Source organism: Pseudophryne corroboree, chromosome 11, assembly GCF_028390025.1.
Source record: "Pseudophryne corroboree isolate aPseCor3 chromosome 11, aPseCor3.hap2, whole genome shotgun sequence".
Lineage (NCBI taxonomy): Eukaryota > Metazoa > Chordata > Amphibia > Anura > Myobatrachidae > Pseudophryne > Pseudophryne corroboree.
The window spans coordinates 274792160-274800807 of NC_086454.1; the positions used below are offsets into that span (position 1 = coordinate 274792160).

Below are 8648 nucleotides of genomic sequence, written 5' to 3' on the forward strand. Positions count from 1 at the left end.
TAGTTCACGGCTGTCGCTACCTCTGTGTCGGCACTCGGCAGCCCGTCCATAATTGTATATACCACCTAACCGTGGTTTTTTTTTCTTTCTTTATACATACATACTAGTTACGAGTATACTATCTCTTTATCAACCAGTCTATATATTAGCAGCAGACACAGTACAGTGCGGTAGTTCACGGCTGTGGCTACCTCTGTGTCGGCACTCGGCAGCCCGTCCATAATTGTATATACCACCTAACCGTGGTTTTTTTTTCTTTCTTTATACATACATACTAGTTACGAGTATACTATCTCTTTATCAACCAGTCTATATTAGCAGCAGACACAGTACAGTGCGGTAGTTCACGGCTGTGGCTACCTCTGTGTCGGCACTCGGCAGCCCGTCCATAATTGTATATACCACCTAACCGTGGTTTTTTTTTTTTCTTTATACATACATACTAGTTACGAGTATACTATCTCTTTATCAACCAGTCTATATATTAGCAGCAGACACAGTACAGTGCGGTAGTTCACGGCTGTGGCTACCTCTGTGTCGGCACTCGGCAGCCCGTCCATAATTGTATATACCACCTAACCGTGGTTTTTTTTTCTTTCTTTATACATACATACTAGTTACGAGTATACTATCTCTTTATCAACCAGTCTATATATTAGCAGCAGACACAGTACAGTGCGGTAGTTCACGGCTGTGTCTACCTCTGTGTCGGCACTCGGCAGCCCGTCCATAATTGTATATACCACCTAACCGTGGTTTTTTTTTCTTTCTTTATACATACATACTAGTTACGAGTATACTATCTCTTTATCAACCAGTCTATATTAGCAGCAGACACAGTACAGTGCGGTAGTTCACGGCTGTGGCTACCTCTGTGTCGGCACTCGGCAGCCCGTCCATAATTGTATATACCACCTAACCGTGTTTTTTTTTTCTTTCTTTATACATACATACTAGTTACGAGTATACTATCTCTTTATCAACCAGTCTATATATTAGCAGCAGACACAGTACAGTGCGGTAGTTCACGGCTGTGGCTACCTCTGTGTCGGCACTCGGCAGCCCGTCCATAATTGTATACTAGTATCCAATCCATCCATCTCCATTGCTTACCTGAGGTGCCTTTTAGTTGTGCCTATTAAAATATGGAGAACAAAAATGTTGAGGTTCCAAAATTAGGGAAAGATCAAGATCCACTTCCACCTCGTGCTGAAGCTGCTGCCACTAGTCATGGCAGAGACGATGAAATGCCAGCAACGTCGTCTGCCAAGGCCGATGCCCAATGTCATAGTACAGAGCATGTCAAATCCAAAACACCAAATATCAGTAAAAAAAGGACTCCAAAACCTAAAATAAAATTGTCGGAGGAGAAGCGTAAACTTGCCAATATGCCATTTACCACACGGAGTGGCAAGGAACGGCTGAGGCCCTGGCCTATGTTCATGGCTAGTGGTTCAGCTTCACATGAGGATGGAAGCACTCAGCCTCTCGCTAGAAAAATGAAAAGACTCAAGCTGGCAAAAGCAGCACAGCAAAGAACTGTGCATTCTTCGAAATCCCAAATCCACAAGGAGAGTCCAATTGTGTCGGTTGCGATGCCTGACCTTCCCAACACTGGACGTGAAGAGCATGCGCCTTCCACCATTTGCACGCCCCCTGCAAGTGCTGGAAGGAGCACCCGCAGTCCAGTTCCTGATAGTCAGATTGAAGATGTCAGTGTTGAAGTACACCAGGATGAGGAGGATATGGGTGTTGCTGGCGCTGGGGAGGAAATTGACCAGGAGGATTCTGATGGTGAGGTGGTTTGTTTAAGTCAGGCACCCGGGGAGACACCTGTTGTCCGTGGGAGGAATATGGCCGTTGACATGCCAGGTGAAAATACCAAAAAAATCAGCTCTTCGGTGTGGAGGTATTTCACCAGAAATGCGGACAACAGGTGTCAAGCCGTGTGTTCCCTTTGTCAAGCTGTAATAAGTAGGGGTAAGGACGTTAACCACCTCGGAACATCCTCCCTTATACGTCACCTGCAGCGCATTCATAATAAGTCAGTGACAAGTTCAAAAACTTTGGGTGACAGCGGAAGCAGTCCACTGACCAGTAAATCCCTTCCTCTTGTAACCAAGCTCACGCAAACCACCCCACCAACTCCCTCAGTGTCAATTTCCTCCTTCCCCAGGAATGCCAATAGTCCTGCAGGCCATGTCACTGGCAATTCTGATGAGTCCTCTCCTGCCTGGGATTCCTCCGATGCATCCTTGCGTGTAACGCCTACTGCTGCTGGCGCTGCTGTTGTTGCCGCTGGGAGTCGATGGTCATCCCAGAGGGGAAGTCGTAAGCCCACTTGTACTACTTCCAGTAAGCAATTGACTGTTCAACAGTCCTTTGCGAGGAAGATGAAATATCACAGCAGTCATCCTACTGCAAAGCGGATAACTGAGGCCTTGGCATCCTGGGTGGTGAGAAACGTGGTTCCGGTATCCATCATTACTGCAGAGCCAACTAGAGACTTGTTGGAGGTACTGTGTCCCCGGTACCAAATACCATCTAGGTTCCATTTCTCTAGGCAGGCGATACCGAAAATGTACACAGACCTCAGAAAAAGAGTCACCAGTGTCCTAAAAAATGCAGCTGTACCCAATGTCCACTTAACCACGGACATGTGGACAAGTGGAGCAGGGCAGGGTCAGGACTATATGACTGTGACAGCCCACTGGGTAGATGTATGGACTCCCGCCGCAAGAACAGCAGCGGCGGCACCAGTAGCAGCATCTCGCAAACGCCAACTCTTTCCTAGGCAGGCTACGCTTTGTATCACCGCTTTCCAGAATACGCACACAGCTGAAAACCTCTTACGGCAACTGAGGAAGATCATCGCGGAATGGCTTACCCCAATTGGACTCTCCTGTGGATTTGTGGCATCGGACAACGCCAGCAATATTGTGTGTGCATTAAATCTGGGCCAATTCCAGCACGTCCCATGTTTTGCACATACCTTGAATTTGGTGGTGCAGAATTTTTTTAAAAACGACAGGGGCGTGCAAGAGATGCTGTCGGTGGCCAGAAGAATTGTGGGACACTTTCGGCGTACAGGCACCACGTACAGAAAACTGGAGCACCACCAAAAACTACTGAACCTGCCCTGCCATCATCTGAAGCAAGAAGTGGTAACGAGGTGGAATTCAACCCTCTATATGCTTCAGAGGTTGGAGGAGCAGCAAAAGGCCATTCAAGCCTATACAATTGAGCACGATATAGTAGGTGGAATGCACCTGTCTCAAGTGCAGTGGAGAATGATTTCAACGTTGTGCAAGGTTCTGATGCCCTTTGAACTTGCCACACGTGAAGTCAGTTTAGACACTGCCAGCCTGAGTCAGGTCATTCCCCTCATCAGGCTTTTGCAGAAGAAGCTGGAAGCATTGAAGGAGGAGCTAACACGGAGCGATTCCGCTAGGCATGTGGGACTTGTGGATGCAGCCCTTAATTCGCTTAACAAGGATTCACGGGTGGTCAATCTGTTGAAATCAGAGCACTACATTTTGGCCACCGTGCTCGATCCTAGATTTAAAGCCTACCTTGGATCTCTCTTTCCGGCAGACACAGGTCTGCTGGGGTTGAAAGACCTGCTGGTGACAAAATTGTCAAGTCAAGCGGAACGCGACCTGTCAACATCTCCTCCTTCACATTCTCCCGCAACTGGGGGTGCGAGGAAAAGGCTCAGAATTCCGAGCCCACCCGCTGGCGGTGATGCAGGGCAGTCTGGAGCGACTGCTGATGCTGACATCTGGTCCGGACTGAAGGACCTGACAACGATTACGGACATGTCGTCTACTGTCACTGCATATGATTCTCTCAACATTGATAGAATGGTGGAGGATTATATGAGTGACCGCATCCAAGTAGGCACGTCACACAGTCCGTACTTATACTGGCAGGAAAAAGAGGCAATTTGGAGGCCCTTGCACAAACTGGCTTTATTCTACCTAAGTTGCCCTCCCACAAGTGTGTACTCCGAAAGAGTGTTTAGTGCCGCCGCTCACCTTGTCAGCAATCGGCGTACGAGGTTACATCCAGAAAATGTGGAGAAGATGATGTTCATTAAAATGAATTATAATCAATTCCTCCGCGGAGACATTGACCAGCAGCAATTGCCTCCACAAAGTACACAGGGAGCTGAGATGGTGGATTCCAGTGGGGACGAATTGATAATCTGTGAGGAGGGGGATGTACACGGTGATATATCGGAGGGTGAAGATGAGGTGGACATCTTGCCTCTGTAGAGCCAGTTTGTGCAAGGAGAGATTAATTGCTTCTTTTTTGGGGGGGTCCAAACCAACCCGTCATATCAGTCACAGTCGTGTGGCAGACCCTGTCACTGAAATGATGGGTTGGTTAAAGTGTGCATGTCCTGTTTTGTTTATACAACATAAGGGTGGGTGGGAGGGCCCAAGGACAATTCCATCTTGCACCTCTTTTTTCTTTTCTTTTTCTTTGCATCATGTGCTGATTGGGGAGGGTTTTTTGGAAGGGACATCCTGCGTGACACTGCAGTGCCACTCCTAGATGGGCCCGGTGTTTGTGTCGGCCACTAGGGTCGCTAATCTTACTCACACAGTCAGCTACCTCATTGCGCCTCTTTTTTTCTTTGCGTCATGTGCTGTTTGGGGAGGGTTTTTTGGAAGGGCCATCCTGCGTGACACTGCAGTGCCACTCCTAGATGGGCCCGGTGTTTGTGTCGGCCACTAGGGTCGCTAATCTTACTCACACAGCTACCTCATTGCGCCTCTTTTTTTCTTTGCGTCATGTGCTGTTTGGGGAGGGTTTTTTGGAAGGGCCATCCTGCGTGACACTGCAGTGCCACTCCTAGATGGGCCCGGTGTTTGTGTCGGCCACTAGGGTCGCTAATCTTACTCACACAGCTACCTCATTGCGCCTCTTTTTTTCTTTGCGTCATGTGCTGTTTGGGGAGGGTTTTTTGGAAGGGACATCCTGCGTGACACTGCAGTGCCACTCCTAGATGGGCCCGGTGTTTGTGTCGGCCACTAGGGTCGCTTATCTTACTCACACAGCGACCTCGGTGCAAATTTTAGGACTAAAAATAATATTGTGAGGTGTGAGGTATTCAGAATAGACTGAAAATGAGTGTAAATTATGGTTTTTGAGGTTAATAATACTTTGGGATCAAAATGACCCCCAAATTCTATGATTTAAGCTGTTTTTTAGTGTTTTTGGAAAAAAACACCCGAATCCAAAACACACCCGAATCCGACAAAAAAAATTCGGTGAGGTTTTGCCAAAACGCGTTCGAACCCAAAACACGGCCGCGGAACCGAACCCAAAACCAAAACACAAAACCCGAAAAATTTCAGGCGCTCATCTCTAATTATTATGAGATATTGCTTGGACATCGGTGTTGTATCTAATAGCATTTTTTTTTATTTTATTTTTTTTGAAAAAAAAAAAGGTTTCTACAAATTCAAATAAACATTTTGGTTCAATTTGCAAGTATTCAATCTATGCAATATCTGACACATAATTCTCAAATGTAACAGATTTATTTGGTGCAACACCATGTACATTTTGATATACACCACAAATTAAGGAAGCACGAAGATCTTAAGCAGAAATTAGTTTAATTTACAATACCTAATAGATGGGTACAGTACACTAAGGCTTTGCAGTTAGAATTTTTACACAAAGTATGGTAATAATGTTTTCGCCACTTTTTCAACAGTCCGACAGACCAGCCGGCCAGACAGGCCTCAGACAACTCAGGATGATGCTGGGATTGCAGGTAAGAATTCACTGTAGTCACATATTCTGCAAACACATAGAAGTACAAAATATTAATGTTTATATATTCTCATAGGTTCTGCTTCTGTAAGCCTACCTCCTCTAAGGCGCCCATCACAGGGCTCGGGGCACTTACCCAGGAGGCCAAGTAAGACACGGCGTCTTGGCACGGAATCTGCGGCTCCATCTTCCCCACCCAGGCGGCGCATTTCTGCAGTGTCACCCCAGCCACCACTGGCACTATTGGCGAGTCCACAGAGTGATGAGCCCCGATCACCTCAGTTATCTGGTGAGTCAAAACAGAAACTAAACACATAGCAAATAATCTACACAGTACAGTTACTATGTTGTGAGTTGGAGTTGAGATTACATGTTTGCCATAACAAGCAATGTGATGTTACGTCTTCAATTGTTAAAGGTGCAAATGCTTAATTTTTCAATGTCTTAGTGGTTGATATCGCCAACATCATTTTTAAAAAAGAACATACATTTGTAAATATTTTGACCACACACGTGCACATAAAAAAAAAAAAAAAAAAAATGACTTTTTTCAAAAACACCCTCCACAACATTATAGTGTTCACACACCTCCCCTGTCCGGTATGTAGACTGCTTACTTGCTCCGCTCCTCTGGACTATCCAGGTAAGCAGTCTATATCGTGGACAGGGGAGGTGACATAACACTGTAATGCTGTGGAGGGGAGGTAGTTAGGTGAGGATTCCGCAAGTCTGTCTATGTGCACGCCTGTGATGGTATATATGTTTTTTGAGAACAAACAAATTATAAGTTAAGAAAAACAACTCTAAAAACTTGAGAAATGGAGTATTATGAATGTAGTAATGTTTAGAACTAGCAAATATATTTTTAGAAAAGTAAACATTGCATGTTGGCCACCCCATACAGAGCCAAGCTTGATGGCCGACGTGGACCAGCAGGGACAAGACCAACAGGCAACCTTCACACTGCAACTAACACCTGTTCACCCGAGCCAGCCAATACAGCTGCAGGATATCCCCCAAGCCTCCATGAGTCCACAACTGGCACAAGCTCCACCCCAGCCACAAATACCAGATGACTTTTGGTCCAGTTGGACAAGCCAACAGGCCCAAAGCAATGCCAGCCTGACCGCACATACCCAACACCTTGCCAGTCTGCCCCATCATCTACCGCGCATTAGTCGCAACTCGGGCAGACTGATTGTCCAAGTAGGCCGAATCGCAACATCGATGGAGCAAATACGGGCAGACAACAACCAAATGCTGGCTCATTTAACGCGCATCATTGATGAGCAACAGCACCACCAACAAACACTCGTACAACTAATACAGCACAACCAGGTTGTGAATGAGTCTTTATCCCGGATTGTAGCCAGCCACACTGCAACCAACACACAACTGAATGCAAGCATAAATAATTTGAGCAACAACATAACATTGATGGCAGCTCAACAAGTGACCTCCAGCTCTGGAACCACGACCCCTATCCAAACGCCAGTAACCTCCCCTGTTCGACGTTCCTCCCGAGCACGTGCCAGTGAGCCAGCACAAAGCACAGCACCCAGCACACACAAGCGGAAAAAATAAGACTTTAGAAAAATTTGAGTAACGCAATAAAAATTTAGTTTTGTCAAACACACAACTTCCTGTGTCCGTCTCAAACATTGTAGAAGCTGCTATGTATGTATGTATGTTTTTCATGGGTAATGTCTGAAAATGTATTGATAACATAAACTAAGTACAATGTACACACCACTATAAACAACAAACAGTAAGTAACAAAACACACAATTGATTGTATTGCAAAGTGTTTAGTCAAGGATAATTACATCCTACAAAAACTTACCAGAAAAATACCGCTGGATCACTTCTTGCCATACCTGCCTCCCTACATATGTACTCACACTGTCACCAGATGTTTCTAACTCCTCTGCTTGCTGACTGCTTTCTCCCTCATCATGTGCCAGATGTTGACTTAAACACAGATTATGGAGAAAACAGCAGCAGAACACAATTCTAGTCACCTTTGAGGGACTATACAACAAAAGGCCTGCAGATTTATCCAGACACCGAAACCGTGACTTCAGCACACCAAAACATCTTTCTATCACATTCCGCGTAGCCTTATGTGCATGATTGTAACTGTGTTCAGCAGGAGAATCAGGTTGGGACAATGGAGTAAGGAGCCAAGAGTAGCAGCCGTAACCCCCATCACCTGAAAAACAGATATAGTCAACATTAGTACATGTGTTAGATTATTCATTCCCCTAGTCAAAACTCGAGTTTGTGGTTAAAAGACATACACACAAAACATTTTAAACATACCCAACAGCCAGCCATCAGGCATTTGTCCGTCCTCAAATTTATCGAAGAGCGATGACTGACTGAGGATGAAGGAGTCATGGCAGCCACCAGGGTAACCTGCAACAACACTCATAATTTTAAAGTTTGCATCACAGACCACCTGGACATTAGTTGATTGGGCCAGATGTCTATTCGTATATATGTATTGGCGGCCCCTAGGTGATCTCAGCTGAACGTGTGTGCAATCTATGGCCCCCAGCACATTGGGCATGCCAGCAAGCTCATAGAAAGCTACCCTGACAGCACGCCACTCCGACTCCTGGGTAGGGAAGCAGATTGAGGCATTAATATGTGGATCCAAGACATCCAAAACCTGAGTGGACATTAAACAAGCTAAGGTGAGTGTCATGTTAGGTATTCTATACAATACTGTGTTGTTTGTACTTACAGAAGCAACACTTAGACATAACCGGCTATGTATTTTTTGACTCACCTGATTCAAATATCTTGAAAAGGTGGGCTGTGAGATACCAATCACGTCGCCTGCCACAGCCTGG

The 8648-nt window shown here is 45.7% G+C and overlaps 1 long non-coding RNA gene across 1 annotated transcript; it reads left to right on the plus strand.

Annotated features, from left to right (window-relative positions):
* The first annotated feature begins 5688 nt into the window (after window positions 1-5688).
* On the plus strand, window positions 5689-6771 carry LOC134970162 (uncharacterized). The gene is made up of 3 exons (XR_010189704.1): window positions 5689-5791; window positions 5867-6079; window positions 6695-6771. It is a non-coding gene; the product is annotated as an uncharacterized LOC134970162 (long non-coding RNA).
* Window positions 6772-8648: the final 1877 nt, after the last annotated feature.